Source organism: Phyllobates terribilis, unplaced genomic scaffold, assembly GCF_046119375.1.
Source record: "Phyllobates terribilis strain yellow unplaced genomic scaffold, ASM4611937v1 Scaffold_12__6_contigs__length_324123572, whole genome shotgun sequence".
Classification (NCBI taxonomy): Eukaryota; Metazoa; Chordata; class Amphibia; order Anura; family Dendrobatidae; genus Phyllobates; species Phyllobates terribilis.
Window position 1 is genome coordinate 296,056,178 of NW_027362772.1, and position 20,546 is coordinate 296,076,723.

Sequence of the window (20,546 nt, forward strand, 5' to 3'; positions counted from 1 at the left end):
TCTTTTTGGGTTCTGCAACAACTTCTCTATTTAGGAGGTGTCCCATTTTTGTCCCAGTCCTTAGTTCTTTTAGGGACCCCTCCCTTAATGCTATAGGTCTCTGTTCAGACTAGCCGAGGACTAAGGCGGGTCTGTTCGCTAGGAACAGGCTGCCCGCTACATCATAGGGATTCAGCTTAGTCTTACTGTAGGGACAGCTTCCCGCTATCTTTCCTTAGTACATGTTGCAGATCATAACATTATCTACACTTTCTGACTTCCACACAAGCACCCATCTATCTAGCTAATATCTCTTATTACACAGCAACACACTGAGCAGTGTCTCTAAGCAGTGACATGCATAAAATGACGCTGATGGAACATGGCTACTCTTTATATAGAATCCCTTGTGTCTGGACAGTGTGAATGCTTCCTGTGATAGGCTAACTGTGCTTTCCTCACTTAAAATTACAGGAAAAATAAAAATTGCAGGCGCATCGCTGTGCTGACCTCATCTTAACTCTCCCCAGCCTCTCCTCTCATCAAACACATCCCCCCACAAGCACTATGCTAGCCAAACTGTTAAAAACTCTGTAGTTGCCCAGCAATCATGTTCCCGCACTTATTCCCCGAACGTGGCCGATTTTCCAGAATTTAAGTAAAACAACTCGACTTTCCGATCACGAATCCCAATGTGCCACATTAGTACCAAATTTAACTTTTGAGATCGGATTTCGAACATATTCGCTCATCTCTATTAGAGACATGAAATAAGGATTGCTATCTTTTATCAGCCGCCAGGATTCCATTTTTTCCTACAGTTCCTTTTTGCTTCAGTCCGGTGGTCAACGGATTGGAATCAGGCTGCAATCATTTGGAGCAACTAAACTACAATACACACGGTGAGACTTTCTTCCTCTTTTTTCTTACTAAGTATTTGATACACTGTTGATTTTGCAAGTTTTCCCACCTGCAAAGAATAGAGAGGTCAGTCATTTTTATTGTAGGTACACTTCACCGGTGAGAGACAAAATGTAAAAATAAAATCCAGCTGATCACATGTATGATTTTTACACATTTATTTTGCATTTTATTGCATGAAATAAGTATTTGATACAATAGAGAATAGAGAATAGAGAACCTAATATTTGGTACAGAAACCTTTGTTTGCAATTTCACAAGTCAGACGTTTTCTGTAGTTCTTGACCAAGCTTGTACACACTGCAGCAGAGATTTTGGCCTCCTCTTCTTTACAGATCTTTTCCAGATCCTTCAGGTTTCGGGGCTGTCGCTGGGCAACATTGAGTTTCAGCTCCCTCCAAAGATTTTCTATTGGGCTCAGGTCTGTAGACTGGATAGGCCACTCCAGGACCTTGAAATAGTTCTTACGAGCCATTCTTTAGTTGCACTGGCTGTCTGTTTTCGGGTCATTGTCATGCTGGGAGACCCAGCCACAACCCATCTTCAATGCTCTCACTGAGGGAACGAGGTTGTTGGTCAAAATCTCGCAATACATGACCCCATCCATCCTCCCTTCAATATTGATCCCAAAATGTTTTATTTTGGTCTCATTTGATCACATGAACTTCTCTCATGCCTCCTCTGGATTATCCAGATGGTCATTGGTGAACTTCAAATGGGCCTGGACATGTGCTGGCGTGAGCAGGGGGACCTTGCATACCCTGCAGGATTTTAATCCATGACGGCATAGAGTGTTACTAACGGTAATGTTTGAGACTGTGGTCTCAGCTCTCTTCTGGTCATTGACCAGGTCCTCCCATGTAGTTCTGGGCTAATTCCTGACCCTTATCAGAATCATCCTTACCCCACGAGCCGAGATCTTGCATGGAGCCCCAGACTGAGGAATATTGACAGTCATCTTGTGTTTTTTTCCATTTTCTAATAATTGTGCCAACAGTTATTGCCTTCTCCCCAAGCTGCTGCCTATTGTCCTGTAGCCCATCCCAGCTTGTGCAGGTCTACAATTTTGTCCCTGATGTCCTTAAACAGCTCTTTGGTCTTGGCCATGGTGGAGAGGTTGGAGTGTGATTTATTTTGTTGACAGGTGTCTTTTATACAGGTGACGAGTTCAAAGAGGTGTAAATATTATAAGTAAAGAGTGCAGAGTGGAAGGGCTTCTTAAAGAAAAACTAACAGGTCTGTGAGAGACAGAATTCTTTCTGGTTGCTAGGTGATGAAATACTTATTTCATGCAATAAAATGGAATGTAATTATTTAAAAATCACACAATGTGATTTTATCGTTTTTAATTTTAGATTCTTTCTCTCACACGTGAAGTGATCTACAATAAAAATTACAGACTTCTCCATTCTTCGCAGGTGGGAAAACTTGCAAAATCAACAGTGTATCAAAAAATCAAATACTTATTTTCCCCACTGTATATGTGTATATATATATATATATATATATATATATATATATATATATATAGTACAGACCAAAAGTTTGGACACACCTTCTCATTTAAAGAAGGCCAGAAATGGCAGTATTATCTCAAAACGTACATGTGATCCGTGTGACGGGGAAACCACAGTTTAAATACCTGGCCTGTAGGTAACAATCTTGAACAGCAACCTATTGTTAACTGCTTCACTGACACACTGAAACAAATTTTTAATGGAGGCCAGAAATCAAGGTATTTTCTGAAAACGAAAATGAAATCCGTGTGACGGAGAACTAACAATTTAAAATACCTGGCCTGTAGGTAACTTTTATGAACAGCAATCTGGTGTCAATTACTTAAGTGGCATACTGAAACATATTTTTAATGGAGGTCAGAAATGGCAGTATTTTCTGAAAACATATATGTAATCTGTGTGACGTAGAAAACACAGTTTTAAATATCTGGCCTGTAGGTAACTGTTTTGAACAGCAATTTTGTGTCAAATGCTTAACTGGCATACTGAAACTAATTTTTAATGGAGGTCAGAAATGGCAGTATTTTCTGAAAAGGTATATGTCATCTGGGTGATGGAGAAATACTGCTAGAAATGGCATCATTTTCTGAAAACGTATATGTGATCCATGTGACGAAGAAAACACAATTTTAAATACCTGGCCTGTAGGAAACTATTTTAAACAGCAATCTGGTGTCAATTGCTTAACTGGCACACTGAAACAAATTTTTAATGGAGGTCAGAGATGGCAGTATTTTCTAAAAACGTATATGTGATCCGCGTGACAGACAAACCACAGTTTTAATTCCTGGCCTGTAGGTAACTTTTTTGAACAGCAATCTAGTGTCAATTGCTTAACTGGCATACTGAAACAAATTTTTAATGGAGGTCAAAAATGTCAGTACTTTCTGAAAACGTATATGTAATTTGTGTGACGGAGAAAACACAGTTTTAACTACCTGGCCCGTAGGTAACTATTTTGAACAGCAATCTGGTGTCAATTGCTTCACTGGCACACTGAAACTAATTTTTAATGAAGGTAAGAAATGGCAGTATTTTCTGAAAATGTATATGTAATCTGGGTGACGGAGAAATAACAGTTTTAAATGCCTGGCCTGTAGGTAACTTTTTTGAACAGCAATCTGGTGTCAATTGCTTAACTGGCATACTGAAACAAATTTTTAATGGAGGTAAGAAATGGCAGTATTGTCTGAAAATGTATATGTAATCTGTGTGATGGAGAAAACACAGTTTTAAATACCTGGCCTGTAGGTAACTATTTTGAAGAGCAATCTTGTGTCAATTGCTTAACTGGCTTGCTGAAACAAGCTTTTAAATAAGGTCAGAAATGGCATTATTTTCTGAAAACGTATATGTGATCCATGTGACTGAGAAAACACAATTTTAAAAAACTGGCCAGTAGTTATCTATTTTGAACAGCAATCCGGTGTCAATTGCTTAACTGGCACAGTGAAACAAATTTTTAATGGAGGTCAGAGATGGCAGTATTATCTGAAAAAGTATATGTGATCATTGTGACAGACAAACCTCAGTTTTAAATACCTGGCCTGTAGGTAACTTTTTTGAACAGCAATCTGGTGTCAATTGCTTAACTGGCATACTGAAACAAATTTTTAATGGAGGTCAGAAATGGCTTATTTTCTGAAAACGTATATGTAATCTGTGTGACGGAGAAAACACAGTTTTAAATATCTGGCCTGTAGGTAACTATTTTGAACAGCAATCTGGTGTCAATTGCTTTACTGGCAAACTGAAACTAATTTTTAATGGAGGCCAGAAATTGCATTATTTTCTGAAAACATATATGTGATCCGTGTGACGGAGAAAACACAGTATTAAACACCTGGCCTTTAGGTAACTATTTTGAACAGCAATCTGGTGTCAATTGCTTAACTGGCACACTGAAACAAATTTTTAATGGAGGTCATAAACGGTAGTATTTTCTGAAAAGGTACAGTACAGACCAAAAGTTTGGACACACCTTCTCATTTAAAGATTTTTCTGTATTTTCATGACTATGAAAATTGTACATTCACACTGAAGGCATCAAAACTATGAATTAACACATGTGGTATTATATACTCAACAAAAAAGTGTGAAACAACAGAAAATATGTCTTATATTCTAGGTTCTTCAAAGTAGCCACCTTTTGCTTTGATGACTGCTTTGCACACTCTTGGCATTCTCTTGATGAGCTTCAAGTGGTAGTCACCGGAAATGGTTTTCACTTCACAGGTGTGCCCTGTAATGTTTAATAAGTGGGATTTCTTGCCTTATAAATGGGGTTGGGAACATCAGTTGTGTGGTGCAGAAGTCTGGTGGATACACAGCTGATAGTCCTACTGAATAGACTGTTAGAATTTGTATTATGGCAAGAAAAAAGCAGTTAAGTAAAGAAAAACGAGTGGCCATCATTACTTTAAGAAATGAAGGTCAGTCAGTCCAAAAAATTGGGAAAACTTTGAAAGTGTCCCCAAGTGCAATTGCAAAAACCATCAAGCGCTACAAAGAACTGGGCTCACATGAGTATCGCCCCAGGAAAGGAATGCCAAGAGTCACCTCTGCTTCTGAGGATAAGTTTATCCTAGTCACCAGCCTCAGAAATCGCAGGTTAACAGCAGCTCAGATTAGAGACCAGGTCAATGCCACACAGAGTTCTAGCAGCAGACACATTTCTTCAACAACTGTTAAGAGGAGACTTTGTGCAGCAGGCCTTCATGGTAAAATAGCTGCTAGGAAACCACTGCTAAGGACAGGCAACAAGCAGAAGAGACTTGCTTGGGCTAAAGAACACAAGGAATGGACATTAGACCAGTGGAAATCTGTGCTTTGGTCTGATAAGTCCAAATTTGAGATATTTGGTTCCAACCACCGTGTCTTTGTGCGACGCAAAAAAGGCGAACGGATGGACTCTACATGCCTGGATCCCACCGTGAAGCATGGAGGAGGAGGTGAGATGGTGTGGGGGTGCTTTGCTGGTGACACTGTTGGGGATTTATTCAAAATTGAAGGCATACTGAACCAGCTTTGCTACCACAGCATCTTGCAGCGGCATGCTATTCCATCCGGTTTGCGTTTAGTTGGACCATCATTTATTTCTCAACAGGACAATGACCCCAAACACACCTCCAGGCTGTGTAAGGGCTATTTGACCAAGAAGGAGAGTGATGGGATGCTACGCCAGATGACCTGGCCTCCACAGTCACCAGACCTGAACCAAATCGAGATGGTTTGGGGTGAGCTGGACGGCAGAGTGAAGGCAAAAGGGCCAACAAGTGCTAAGCATCTCTGGGAACTCCTTCAAGATTGTTGGAAGACCATTTCCGGTGACTACTTTTTGAAGCTCTTCATGAGAATGCCAAGAGTGTGCAAAGCAGTCATCAAAGCAAAAGGTGGCTACTTTGATTAAACTAGAATATAGACATATTTTCAGTTGTTTCACACTTTTTTGTTAAGTATATATAATTCCACATGTGTTATTTCATAGTTTTGATGCCTACAATGTGAATGTACAATTTTCATAGTCATGAAAATACAGAAAAATCTTTCAATTAGACGGTGTGTCCAAACTTTTGGTCTGTACTGTATATGTGATCCGTTTGACGGAGAAATACTGCCAGAAAAGGCATTATTTTCTGAAAACGTATATGTGTTCCATGTGACGGGGAAAACACAGTTTTAAAAACCTGGCCTATAGGTAACAATTTTGAACAGCGATCAAGTGTAAATTGCTACACTGACACACTGAAACTAATTTTTAATGGAGGCCAGAAATGGCAGTATTTTCTGAAAACGTATATGTGATCCATGTGACTAAGAAATACTGTCAGAAAAAGCATTATTTTCTGAAAACGTATAAGTGATCCGTGTGACAGAGAAATAACAATTTTAGATACCTGACCTGTAGGTAACTTTTTTGAACAGCGAGCTGGTGTCAATTGCTTAACTGGCATACTGAAACAAATTTTAAATGGAGGTCAGAAATGGCAGTATTTTTTGAAAACGTATATTTAATCTGTGTGATGGAGAAAACACAGTTTTAAACACATGGCCTGTACGTAACTTTTTTGAACAGCAATCTTGTGTCAATTGCTTAACTGGCATACTGAAACAAATTTTAAATGGAGGTCAGAAATGGTAGTATTTTATGAAAAGGTATATGTCATCTGAGTGATGTAGAAATACTGCTAGAAATTGCATCATTTTCTGAAAACGTATATGTGATCCATGTGACGGAGAAAACACAATTTTAAATACCTTGCCTGTAGGTAACTATTTTGAACAGCAAACTGGTGTCAATTGCTTAACTGGCATACTGAAACAAATTTTTAATGAAGGTCAGAGATGGCAGTATTTTCTAAAAAGGTATATGTGATCCGTGAGACGGACAAACCAAATCACAGTTTTAATACCTGGCCTGTAGTTAACTTTTTTGAAGAACATTCTGGTGTCAATTGCTAAACTGGCATACTGAAACAAATTTTTAATGGAGGTCAAAAATGGCAGTATTTTCTGAAAACGTACATGTAATCTGTTAGACGGAGAAAACCAGTTTTAAATACCCGGACTATAGGTAACTATTTTGAACAGCAATCTGGTGTCAATTGCTTCACTGGCACACTGAAACTAATTTTTAATGGAAGCCAGAAATCGCAGTATTTTCTGAAAATGTAAATGTAATCCATGTGACGAAGAAATAGCAGTTTTAAATATCTGGCCTGTAGGTAACTTTTTTGAACAGCAATCTGGTGTCAATTGCTTAACTGGCATACTGAAACAAATTTTTAATGAGGTAAGGAATGGCAGTATTTTCTGAAAACGTATATGTGATCCGTGTGGTGTAGAAAACACAGTATTAAACAGCTGGACTGTAGGTAACTATTTTGAACAGAAATCTTGTGTCATTTGCTTAACTGGCTTGCTGAAACAAATTTTTAATTAAGGTCAGAAATGGCATTATTTTCTGAAAACGTATATGTGATCCATGTGACGGAGAAAAGACAATTTTAAATACATGGGCTGTAGGTAGCTATTTTGAACAGCAATCTGATGTTAATTGCTTAACTTCCATACTAAAACAAATTTTTAATGGAGTTCAGAGATAGCAGTATTTTCTGAAAAAGTATATGTGATCCGTGTGACAGACAAACCACAGTTTTAAATACCTGGCCTGTAGGTAACTTTTTTGAACAGAAATCTGGTGTCAATTGCTTAACTGGCATACTGAAACAAATTTTTAATGGAGATCAGAAATGGCATTATTTTCTGAAAATTATATGTAATCTGTGTGACGGAGAAAACACAGTTTTAAACACCTGGCCTCTAGGTAGCTATTTTGAACAGCAATCTGGTGTCAATTGCTTTACTGGCACACTGAAACTAATTTTTAATGGTGGCCAAAAATGGCCGTATTTTCTGAATACATATAATGTGATCCGTGTGACGGAGAAAACACAGTATTAAACACCTGGCCTGTAGGTAACAATTTGGAACAGCAATCTGGTGTCAATTGCTTAACTGGCATACTGAAACTAATTTTTATTGGAGGTCATAAACGGTAGTATTTTCTGAAAAGGTATATGAGATCCGTTTGATGGAAAAATACTGCCAGAAAAGGAATTATTTTCTGAAAACGTATATGTGATCCGTGTGACGGGGAAAACACAGTTTTAAAAACCTAGCCTATAAGTAACAATTTTGAACAGCAATCAAGTGTAAATTGCTTCACTGACACACTGAAACTAATTTTTAATGGAGGGCAGAAATGGCAGTATTTTCTGAAAACGTATATGTGATCCGTGTGACAGAGAATACTGTCAGAAATAGCATTATTTTCTGAAAACGTATATTTGATCCGTGTGATGGAGAAAAGACAATTTTAAATACCTGGCCTGTAGGTAACAATTTTGAACAGCAATATGGTGTAAATTGCTTCACTGACAAACTGCAACAAATTTTTAATGGAGGCCAGAAATGGCAGTATTTTCTGAAAACAAATATGTGATCTGTGTGATGAAGAAAACAGTTTTAAATACCTTGCCTGTAGGTATCAATTTTGCACAGCAATCTGGTGTAAATTGCTTCACTGAAACAATGAAACTAATTTTTAATGGAGGCCAGAAATGGCAGTATTTTCTGAAAACGTATATGTGATCCGTGTGATGGAGAAAACACAGTTTTAAAAACCTGGCCTATAGGTAACAATTTTGAACAACAATCTAGTGTAAAGTGCTTCACTGACACACTAAAAATAATTTTTAATGGAGTTCAGAAATAGCAGTATTTTCTGAAAAAGTATATGTGATCCGCATGACAGAGAAATATTGTCAGAAATAGCATTATTTTCTGAAAACCTATATGTGATCCGTGTGACGGAGAAAACACAGTTTTAAATACCTGGCCTGTAGTTAACAATTTTGAACAGCCATCTGGTGTAAATTGCTTCACTGACAAACTGAAACTAATTTTTAATGGAGGCCAGAAATGGCAGTATTTTTTGAAAACAAATATGTAATCCGTTTGACGGAGAAATAACAGTTTTAAATACCTGGCCTGTAGGTAACTTTTTTGAACAGCAAGCTGGTGTCAATTGCTTAACCCTAGAACGCATACCTGGGGCCTCGCAGGCCTGCTAGGTTACTTTTTTTCTATTTTCTGCAAGATTACTTTAGTTAGAATTTTGAAACTCTAGGTATTCCTCCGGTATATAGTTATAACTCTTTTTTGGGACTACCCCATATTCACATACCTGGGGCCTTTTAGGCCTGTACTTGGTTTACATGTGATCTTCAGTCTTTTTGTCTGTACTGTTACTTAGAAGGAAAACATATCACTTCAGGAAGAAAAAAAACATGGAAAAATATAATAAAAGAGGAATTATATGGTTATATTGCCCTTACTCTTCTGGCAGGGTGTACAAAATCGTACGATGTTCCAATCAGAGCATTATTTCTGAACCCTTTTTCAGATCCACACTACAAAGCTACAATGTCAGTCAATAGATTTGAGAATATTCGGAGAAGCCTTTGTTTTGATGATAAGAGAACTCGTCCTGTGAGGTTGGAAACAGATAAATTAGCCCATATTAGCTAAATCTGGAATCTTTTCATCAAAAACTGTACAAAGCATTATCATCCTAATGACAATGTGACAGTGGATGAGCAACTTCTTGCCTTTAGGTGACATTGCAAATTCATTCAGTACATGCCCAGTAAACCAGCCAAGTATGGCATAAAAATTTTCTGGATGTGTGATTCCGCAAGCTATTATGGCATGAGTGGTCTGATTTACTGTGGCAAAGAAGCTGATGCTCCAGTCCAGAAAGTCCTATGTTCTGACATAGTGAAAAAACTTGCAGTACCAGTTTTCAATTCTGGAAAAAATATAACAATGGACAACTACTTTACCAATCTGGAACTGGGCAAATTTTTGCTTCAGAAAAAACTCACACTTGTTGGTACTATAAGGCCAAACCGCTGCGAAATTCCTCCAATCATGAAGCATAATCCCAAGCGACCACTTTATGAGAGTGTCTTTGGTTTCTGCAATCAAGAGACAATGGTATCTTATAAAGCAAAGAAAAAAAAATCTGTGATATTACTGAGTACAATGCATCATGAAGGAAGTATTGACACTGATGACAGGAAACAGAAACCTGAAATCATACTGCATTATAATAAAACAAAAGGAGGTGTGGACAAGATGGATGAAATGATTGGAGAGTATTCGTGCAAGAGGCAGACAAAACGTTGGCCTGTAGTCATTTTTTATAATATCCTTGATGTGTCAGCCATCAATAGCTATATTGTTTATAGTGAAACTCATCCAGAATTCCATGCCAACAGGAAGGACAAGAGACATCTATTCTTGACGGGACTTTGCTATGAACTTTTGATGCCTACCATAATGGAGCGAAGCAGCACGAAATGCTTGCCTAGGCAAATTACGGAAGCTATGATCCGATGTGGTATACATTTTCACTAACATCCAGAGCCAAGAGAAAAAAAAAGAAAGCGCTGTTATATTTGTCCAGCAAAGAAGGAAAGGAAATCTGAGCATTTCTGTACTACTTGTGGACAAAATGTCTGCAAGCAACATTCCTCTGAAAAAATATGTGAAAATTGTTGGGGTAATCAGTAAAGTTGAAAAGTTAAGTTTTTGAAAAAGAAATATTCCTGCACTATGTTTACTACAACTTTTATATAAAAAACTTTTAGACAAAAAAATCGTTATATATATAAAGAATTATATAGAATGCATATATTGGGCGTTTTGAGCCGGTGTAATTACTTTTTTTGTTTTATGCACATAATTATAATGTTTTGAAATATTCACATCTCAAATAAACTTTGAAAAGTATTTCTATTTGAGTTACTCCATGTTATTTGCACACAGGCCTAAAAGGCCCCAGGTTTGTGAAAGTTTAGATTTCTATGGTTGCGCGTTCTAGGGTTAACTGGCATACTGAAACAAATTTTTAATGGAGGTCAGAAATGGCAGTATTTTCTGAAAAAGTATATGTGATCCGCGTGACAGAGAAATATTGTCAGAAATAGCATTATTTTCTGAAAACCTATATGTGATCCGTGTGACGGAGAAAACACAGTTTTAAATACCTGGCCTGTAGTTAACAATTTTGAACAACCATCTGGTGTAAATTGCTTCACTGACAAACTGAAACTAATTTTTAATGGAGGCCAGAAATGGCAGTATTTTTTGAAAACAAATATGTAATCCGTTTGACGGAGAAATAACAGTTTTAAATACCTGGCCTGTAGGTAACTTTTTTGAACAGCAAGCTGGTGTCAATTGCTTAACCCTAGAACGCATACCTGGGGCCTCGCAGGCCTGCTAGGTTACTTTTTTTCTATTTTCTGCAAGATTACTTTAGTTAGAATTTTGAAACTCTAGGTATTCCTCCGGTATATAGTTATAACTCTTTTTTGGGACTACCCCATATTCACATACCTGGGGCCTTTTAGGCCTGTACTTGGTTTACATGTGATCTTCAGTCTTTTTGTCTGTACTTTTACTTAGAAGGAAAACATATCACTTCAAGAAGAAAAAAAACATGGAAAAATATAATAAAAGAGGAATTATATGGTTATATTGCCCTTACTCTTCTGGCAGGGTGTACAAAATCGTACGATGTTCCAATCAGAGCATTATTTCTGAACCCTTTTTCAGATCCACACTACAAAGCTACAATATCAGTCAATAGATTTGAGAATATTCGGAGAAGCCTTTGTTTTGATGATAAGAGAACTCGTCCTGTGAGGTTGGAAACAGATAAATTAGCCCCTATTAGCTAAATCTGGAATCTTTTCATCAAAAACTGTACAAAGCGTTATCATCCTAATGACAATGTGACAGTGGATGAGCAACTTCTTGCCTTTAGGTGACATTGCAAATTCATTCAGTACATGCCCAGTAAACCAGCCAAGTATGGCATAAAAATTTTCTGGATGTGTGATTCCGCAAGCTATTATGGCATGAGTGGTCTGATTTACTGTGGCAAAGAAGCTGATGCTCCAGTCCAGAAAGTCCTATGTTCTGACATAGTGAAAAAACTTGCAGTACCAGTTTTCAATTCTGGAAAAAATATAACAATGGACAACTACTTTACCAATCTGGAACTGGGCAAATTTTTGCTACAGAAAAAACTCACACTTGTTGGTACTATGAGGCCAAACCGCTGCGAAATTCCTCCAATCATGAAGCATAATCCCAAGCGACCACTTTATGAGAGTGTCTTTGGTTTCTGCAATCAAGAGACAATGGTATCTTATAAAGCAAAGAAAAAAAAATCTGTGATATTACTGAGTACAATGCATCATGATGGAAGTATTGACACCGATGACAGGAAACAGAAACCTGAAATCATACTGCATTATAATAAAACAAAAGGAGGTGTGGACAAGATGGATGAAATGATTGGAGAGTATTCGTGCAAGAGGCAGACAAAACGTTGGCCTGTAGTCATTTTTTATAATATCCTTGATGTGTCAGCCATCAATAGCTATATTGTTTATAGTGAAACTCATCCAGAATTCCATGCCAACAGGAAGGACAAGAGACATCTATTCTTGACGGGACTTTGCTATGAACTTTTGATGCCTACCATAATGGAGCGAAGCAGCACGAAATGCTTGCCTAGGCAAATTACGGAAGCAATGATCCGATGTGGTATACATTTTCACTAACATCCAGAGCCAAGAGAAAAAAAAAGAAAGCGCTGTTATATTTGTCCAGCAAAGAAGGAAAGGAAATCTGAGCATTTCTGTACTACTTGTGGACAAAATGTCTGCAAGCGACATTCCTCTGAAAAAATATGTGAAAATTGTTGGGGTAATCAGTAAAGTTGAAAAGTTAAGTTTTTGAAAAAGAAATATTCCTGCACCATGTTTACTACAACTTTTATATAAAAAACTTTTAGACAAAAAAAATCGTTATATATATAAAGAATTATATAGAATGCATATATTGGGCGTTTTAAGCCGGTGTAATTACTTTTTTTGTTTTATGCACATAATTATAATGTTTTGAAATATTCACATCTCAAATAAACTTTGAAAAGTATTTCTATTTGAGTTACTCCATGTTATTTGCACACAGGCCTAAAAGGCCCCAGGTTTGTGAAAGTTTAGATTTCTATGGTTGCGCGTTCTAGGGTTAACTGGCATACTGAAACAAATTTTTAATGGAGGTCAGAAATGGCAGTATTTTCTGAAAACGTATATGTAATCTGTGTGATGTAGAAAACACAGTTTTAAAGACCTGGCCTGTAGGTAACTATTTTGAAGAGCAATCTTGTGTCAATTGCTTAACTGGCTTATAGTGTTGAGCCACCCCTGTAGTGTTCGGGGTCGGTTCGGTTCATCGAACACCGGGATGTTCGTGGAACTGTTCGTCGAACACCTTAGAACACCATCGAACACCGTTAAAACCAATGGCAGGCAAACAAAAACACATAGAAACACATAGAAAACACCTTCAAAGGTGTTCAAAAGCTGACAAACTGCTCAGAAGACACTCTCTTTAAAAAAGCCGGCCGGCAATTCAGCAGCGGCATACACCGGTACCTGACAATTTAGACAAGAAGGAATAGAGCATCACACATAGATTAGATAGATAGAAACATTTTAGTCACATATATAAGAAGTACAGTCACAGTGTTGCTTACTGTACTTGTCATTTAGTGTTAAAGGATTTATTTAAAAAAATAATAGTGTTTTCATGCACCGTCTCTTTAAAAAAGCCGGCCGGCAATTCAATTGTTGGTTCAACTTCAGCAACTCTGCATTGCATACCCGACAATTTATAACAGAAAGAATAGAGCATCTCACATAGATTAGATAGATAGAAGCATGTCAGTCACATATATAAGAAGTACAGTGGTAGTGCTGATTACTGTACTTGTCATTTAGTGTTAAAATAAAGGATTTATTAAAAAAAAAATTGGTGTGGGGTTCCCCATAATTTTAGTCTCCAGTGGAGGTTAAGCAGATGGCTGGGGCAGATGTTTGAAGCCTGGGAAGGGGGTAATACCCATGGAGCTTCCCAGGCTACTAATATCAGCCCCCAGCTGAATACCTAGCCTTTACTAGCTATTAAAATGGGGGACCCCCAAAAAAATGAAGTGGGGTCCCCCCTATTTTAATAGCTAGCAAAGGCTAGGCAGACAGCTGGGCGCTGATATTAATAGCCCAGGAAGGGTGCCATGAATATTGGCCCTCTCCCAGGCTAGAAACACCAGCCGTCAGCCGCCCCAGAAATGGCGCATCCATAGGATGCGCCAAGTCTGGCACTTAGCCTCGCTCTTCCCACTGCCCTGTAGTGGTGGCAGTGGAGTAATAGGGCTGGGGTTGATGTCAGATTATAATGCCAGCTGACATCAAGCCCAGGTTAGTAATGGAGAGGCGTCTATAAGACACCCCCATTACTAACCCCATAGTCAAAGTTAAAAAAAACACAAACACCCAGAATAAAGTCCTTTAATTGAAATAAACACACAATTCTTTAATGTTCTAAATTAAACCATACTTACCATCACGCCCATTCCAGCTGAAGCCAATGTCTTCTGCAATAAAAGTAAAATAATAAAGCAACATCATCCTTACCTTCCCATGGTTCCCACGACAGCTTCAGCTCTGCGACATTCACATGACAGGCTGGACCGCAGCTGAAAGCTGCCATCCAGCTTGCCATGGGGCAGACACTGAGAAGCGCAGGCATGCTTGCGCTCGTCAGTGTCTCGCTGTGATGGCATAAAGATGAGCTGAGGTCATGTCCAATGAACTCAGCTCACCTCAGGCACGTCACTGACAGCGTGGGAAAATTCTCCTGCGCATGCGGTGAGTGCAGGAGAATTTTCCCATGCTGTCAGTGACGAGCATGAGGTGAGCTCATGTCCAATGAGCTCAGCTCACCTCATGCAGCGTGGGAAAATTCTCAGCGCTCAGCGCTTCAGCAGGAGTATTCTCCCACGCTGCGATGGCATTGAGATGACAGGCTGGATCGCAGCTGAGCGCTGCCATCCAGCTTGTCATTCTTCAGAGACACTGCAGAGCGCAAGCATGCCTGCGCTCTGCAGTGTCTATGTAGGATGGCATGCTGGATGGCAGCGCTCAGCTGCCATCCAGCCTGTCATCTCAATGCCATTCCAGCGTGGGAGAATTCTCCTGCTGAAGTGGTGCTGAGCAATGAGAATTCTCCCACGCTGTCAGTGAGGTGAATGAGGTGAGATGAGTTCATTGGACATGACCTCGGCTCATCTTTATGCCGTCACAGCCAGACACTGCAGAGCGCAAGCATGCCTGCGCTTCTCAGTGTCTGCCGCATGGCAAGCTGGATGGCAGCGTTCTGCTGCGGTCCAGCCTGTCATGTGAATGTAGCAGAGCTGAAGCTGTCGTGGGAACCATAGAAAGGTAAGGATGATGTTGGTTTATTATTTTACTTTTATTGCAGGAGATCGTTGGCTTCAGCTGGAATGGGAGTGATGGTACGTATGGTTTAATTTAGAACAATAAAGAATTGTGTGTTTATTTCAATTAAAGGACTTTATTCTGGGTGTTTGTGTTTTTTTTTAACTTTGACTATGGGGTTAGTAATGGGGGTGTCTTATAGACGCCTCTCCATTACTAACCTGGACCTGATGTCAGCTGGCATTATAAGCTGACATCAACCCTAACCCTATTACCCCACTGCCACCACTACAGGGCAGTGGGAAGAGCGAGGCTAAGTGCCAGAATTGGCGCATCCTATGGATGCGCCATTTCTGGGGCGGCTGATGGCTGGTGTTTCTAGCCTGCGAGGGGGCCAATATTCATGGCATCCTTCCTGAGCTATTAATATCAACCCCCAGCTGTCTGCCTAGCCTTTGCTAGCTATTAAAATAGGGGGGACCCCAAGTTATTTTTTGGGGGGTCCCCCATTTTAATAGCTAGTAAAGGCTAGGTATTCAGCTGGGGGCTGATATTAGTAGCCTGGGAAGCTCTGTGGGTATTACCCCCTTCCCAGGCTTCAAACATCTATCTCAGCCGTCTGCTTAACCTCCGCTAGAGACTAAAATTACGGGGAACCCCACGCCAATTTTTTTTTAATAAATCCTTTATTTTAACACTAAATGACAAGTACAGTAATCAACACTATCACTGTACTTCTTATATATGTGACAGACATGTTACTATGTATCTAATCTATGTGTGATGCTTATTCTTTCTATTCTAAATTGTCGGGTACCGATGCTGAATTGCCGGCCGTCTTTTTTAAAGAGACTGTGCATGAAAACACTAATATTTTTTTTAATAAATCCTTTAACACTAAATGACAAGTACAGTAAGCAACACTTTCACTGTACTTCTTATATATGTGACTGACATGTTTTTATCTATCTAATCTATGTGTGATACTCTATTCTTTCTGTTCTAAATTGTCGGGTACCGGTGTGCGCCGCTACTGAATTGCCGGCTTTTCATGTTTCACTGTGAGCACTGGTCCCATCGATTTGGGCAACCATTGTAATGCCACAACCACCATGGCTGTGGCATTACAGTGAGTGGCAGACAATCCCTGCATGATTGGTGCTCTAAATAGCACCAGACATGCAGGACACGCTTTTGGTGCACGAACAGTTATCGAACATAACCTCGAACAGCCGAATTTTTTGCAAATCGTTCGCTTTCGTCGAACGACTCGAACACCGCCCAAAACAGCTCGAATTTGAGATTGACGAACAGTTCTAGTTGAACACCGCTCATCTCTACTGGATTACTGAAACAAATTTTTAATGGAGGTCAGAAATGGCATTATTTTCTGAAAATGTATATGTGATCCATGTGACAAAGAAAACACAATTTTAAATACCTGGCCTGTAGGTAACTATTTTGAACAGCAATCTGGTGTAAATTGCTTCACTGACACACTGAAATTTTTTTTTATTGGAGGCCAGAAATGGCAGTATTATCTCAAAACGTACATGTGATCCGTGTAACGGGGAAACCACAGCTTAAATACCAGGCCTTTAGGTAAATATTTTGAACAGCAATCTGGTGTCAATTGCTTCATTGGCACGCTAAAACAAATTTTAATGGAGATCAGAAATGGCAGTATTTTCTGAAAACATATATGTGATCCATGTGGCAGACAAACCACAGTTTTAAATACCTGGCCTGTCGGTAACAATTTTGAACAGCAATCTAATGTCAATTGCTTCACTGACACACTGAAACAAATTTTTAATGGAGGCCAGAAATCGCAATGTTTTCTGGAAACGTAAATGAAGTCCGTGTGATGGAGAACTAACAGTTTTAAATACCTGGCCTGTAGGTAACTTTTTTGAACAGCAATCTGGTGTCAATTGCTTAAGTGGCATACTGAAACATCTTTTTAATGGAGGTCAGAAATGGCAGTATTTTCTGAAAACATATATGTAATCTGTGTGATGGAGAAAACACAGTTTTAAATATCTGGCCTGTAGGTAACTGTTTTGAAGAGCAATCTTGTGTCAGTTGCTTAACTGGCAAACTGAAACTAATTTTTAATGGAGGTCAGAAATGGCATTATTTTCTGAAAACCTATATGTAATCCGTGTGACGGACAAATAACAGTTTTAAATACTTGGCATGTAGGTTACTTTTTTGAACAGCAATCTGGTGTCAATTGCTGAACTGGCATACAGAAACAAATTTTTAATGGAGGCCAGAAATGGCAGTATTTTCTAAAAACGTAAATGTGATACGTGTGACGGAGAAATACTGCCAGAAATAGCATTAGTTTCTGAAAACATATATGTAATCCGTGTGTCGGAGAAATAACAGTTTTAAATCCCTGGCATGTAGGTAACTTTTTGAACAGCAATCTGGTGTGAATTGCTTAACTGGCATACTGAAACAAATTTTTAATGGAGGTCAGAAATGGCAGTATTTTCTGAAAACGTTTTTGTCATCCGTGTGATGGAGAAATACTGCCAGAAATGGCATTATTTTCTGAAAACGTATATGTGATCCATGTGATGGAATAAACACAATTTTAAATATCTGGCCTGTAGGTAGCTATTTTGAACATCAATCTGGTGTCAATTGCTTAACTGGCATACTGAAACAAATTTTTAATGGAGGTCAGAGATGGCAGTATTTTCTGAAAAAATATATGTGATCCATGTGACAGACAAACCACAGTTTTAAATACCTGGCCTGTATGTAACTTTTTTTAACAGCAATCTGGTGTCAATTGCTTCACTGGCACACTGTAACTAATTTTTGATGGAGGCCAGAAATGGCAGTATTTTCTGAAAACATATATGTGATCCGTGTGACGGAGAAAACACAATCTTAAACACCTGGCCTGTAGGAAACTATTTTGAACAGCAATCTGGTGTTAATTGCTTAACTGGCATTCTGAAACAAATTTTTAATATAGGTCATAAACGGTAGTATTTTCTGAAAAGGTATATGTGATCCGTTTGATGGAGAAATACTGCCAGAAAAGGCATTATTTTCTGAAAACGTATATGTGATCCGTGTGACGGAGAAAACACAGTTTTAAAAACCTAGCCTATAGGTAATAATTTTGACCAGCAATCTACTGTAAATTGATTCACTGACAAACAGAAACTAATTTTTAATGGAGGCCAGAAATGGCATCATTTTCTGAAAACAAATATGTGATGTGTGTAATGAAGAAAACAGTTTTAGATACATTTTCTATAGGTAACAATTTTGCACAGCAATCATGTGTAAATTGCTTCACTGAAACACTGAAACTAATTTTTAATGGAGGTCAGAAATGGCAGTATTTTCTGAAAACGTATATGTAATCCTTGTGACGGAGAAAACACAGTTTTAAAAACCTGGCCTATAGGTAACAATTTTGAACAGCAATCTAGTGTAAATTGCTTCACTGACACACTAAAAATAATTTTTAATGGAGGCCAGAAATGGCAGTGTTTTCTGAAAACGTATATGTGATCCGTGTGACGGAGAAATACTGCCAGAAATAGCATTATTTTCTGAAAACGTATATGTGATCCGTGTGACGGAGAAAACACAGTTTTAAAAACCTGGCCTATAGGTAACAATTTTGAACAGCAGTCTAGTGTAAATTGCTTCACTGACACACTGAAACTAATTTTTAATGGAGGCCAGAAATGGCAGTATTTTCTGAAAACATATATGTAATCCTTGTGACGGAGAAAAAACAGTTTTAAAAACCTGGCCTATAGGTAACAATTTTGAACAGCAGTCTAGTGTAAATTGCTTCACTGACACACTGAAACTAATTTTTAATGGAGGCCAGAAATGGCAGTATTTTCTGAAAACATATATGTGATCCATTGCGACGGAGAATTACTGCCAGAAATAGCATTATTTTCTGAAAAAGTATATGTGATCCATGTGATGGAGAAAACACAGTTTTAAAAACATGGCCTATAGGTAACAATTTTGAACAGCAATCTAGTGTAAATTGCTTCACTGACACACTGAAAATAATTTTTAATGCAGGTCAGAAATGGCAGTATTTTCTCAAAAAACGTATATGTGATCCGTGTGATAGAGAAATACTGTCAGAAATAGCATTATTTTCTGAAAACGAATATGTGATCCGTGTGACTGAGAAAACACAGTGTTAAATACCTGGCCTGTAGGTTACAATTTTGAACAGAAATCTGGTGTAAATTGCTTCACTGAAACACTGAAACTAATTTTTAATGGAGGCCAGAAATGGCAGTTTTTTCTGAAAACGTATACGTGATCCATTGTGACGGAGAAATAATGCCAGAAATAACATTATTTTCTGAAAACGTATATGTGATCCGTGTGCGGAGAAAACACAGTTTTAAAGACATGGCCTATAGGTAACAATTTTGAACAGCAATCTAGTGTAAATTGCTTCACTGACACACTAAAAATAATTTTTAATGGAGGCCAGAAATGGCAGTGTTTTCTGAAAACGTATATGGGATCCGTGTGATGGATAAATACTGCCAGAAATAGCATTATTTTCTGAAAACGTATATGTGATCCGTGTGACGGAGAAAACACAGTTTTAAAAACCTGGCCTATAGGTAACAATTTTGAACAGCAGTCTAGTGTAAATTGCTTCACTGACACACTGAAACTAATTTTTAGTGCAGGTCAGAAATGGCCGTTTTTTCTGAAAACGTATACGTGATCCATTGTGACGGAGAAATAATGCCAGAAATAACATTATTTTCTGAAAACGTATATGTGATCCGTGTGACGGAGAAAACACAGTTTTAAAGACATGGCCTATAGGTAACAATTTTGAACAGCAATCCGGTGTAAATTGCTTCACTGACAAATTGAAACTAATTTTTAATAGAGGACAGAAATGGCAGTATTTTCTGAAAACAAATATTTGATTCGTGTGATGGAGAAATCAATTTTAAATACCTGCCTGTGGGTAACAATTTTGAACAGCAATCTGGTGTAAATTGCTTCACTGAAACACTGAACCTAATTTTTAATGGAGGCCAGAAATGGCAGTATTTTCTGAAAACAAATATTTGATCCGTGTGATGGAGAAATCAATTTTAAATACCTGGCCTGTAGGTAACTATTTTGAACAGCAATGTAGTGTAAATTGCTTGATTGGCACACTAAACAAATT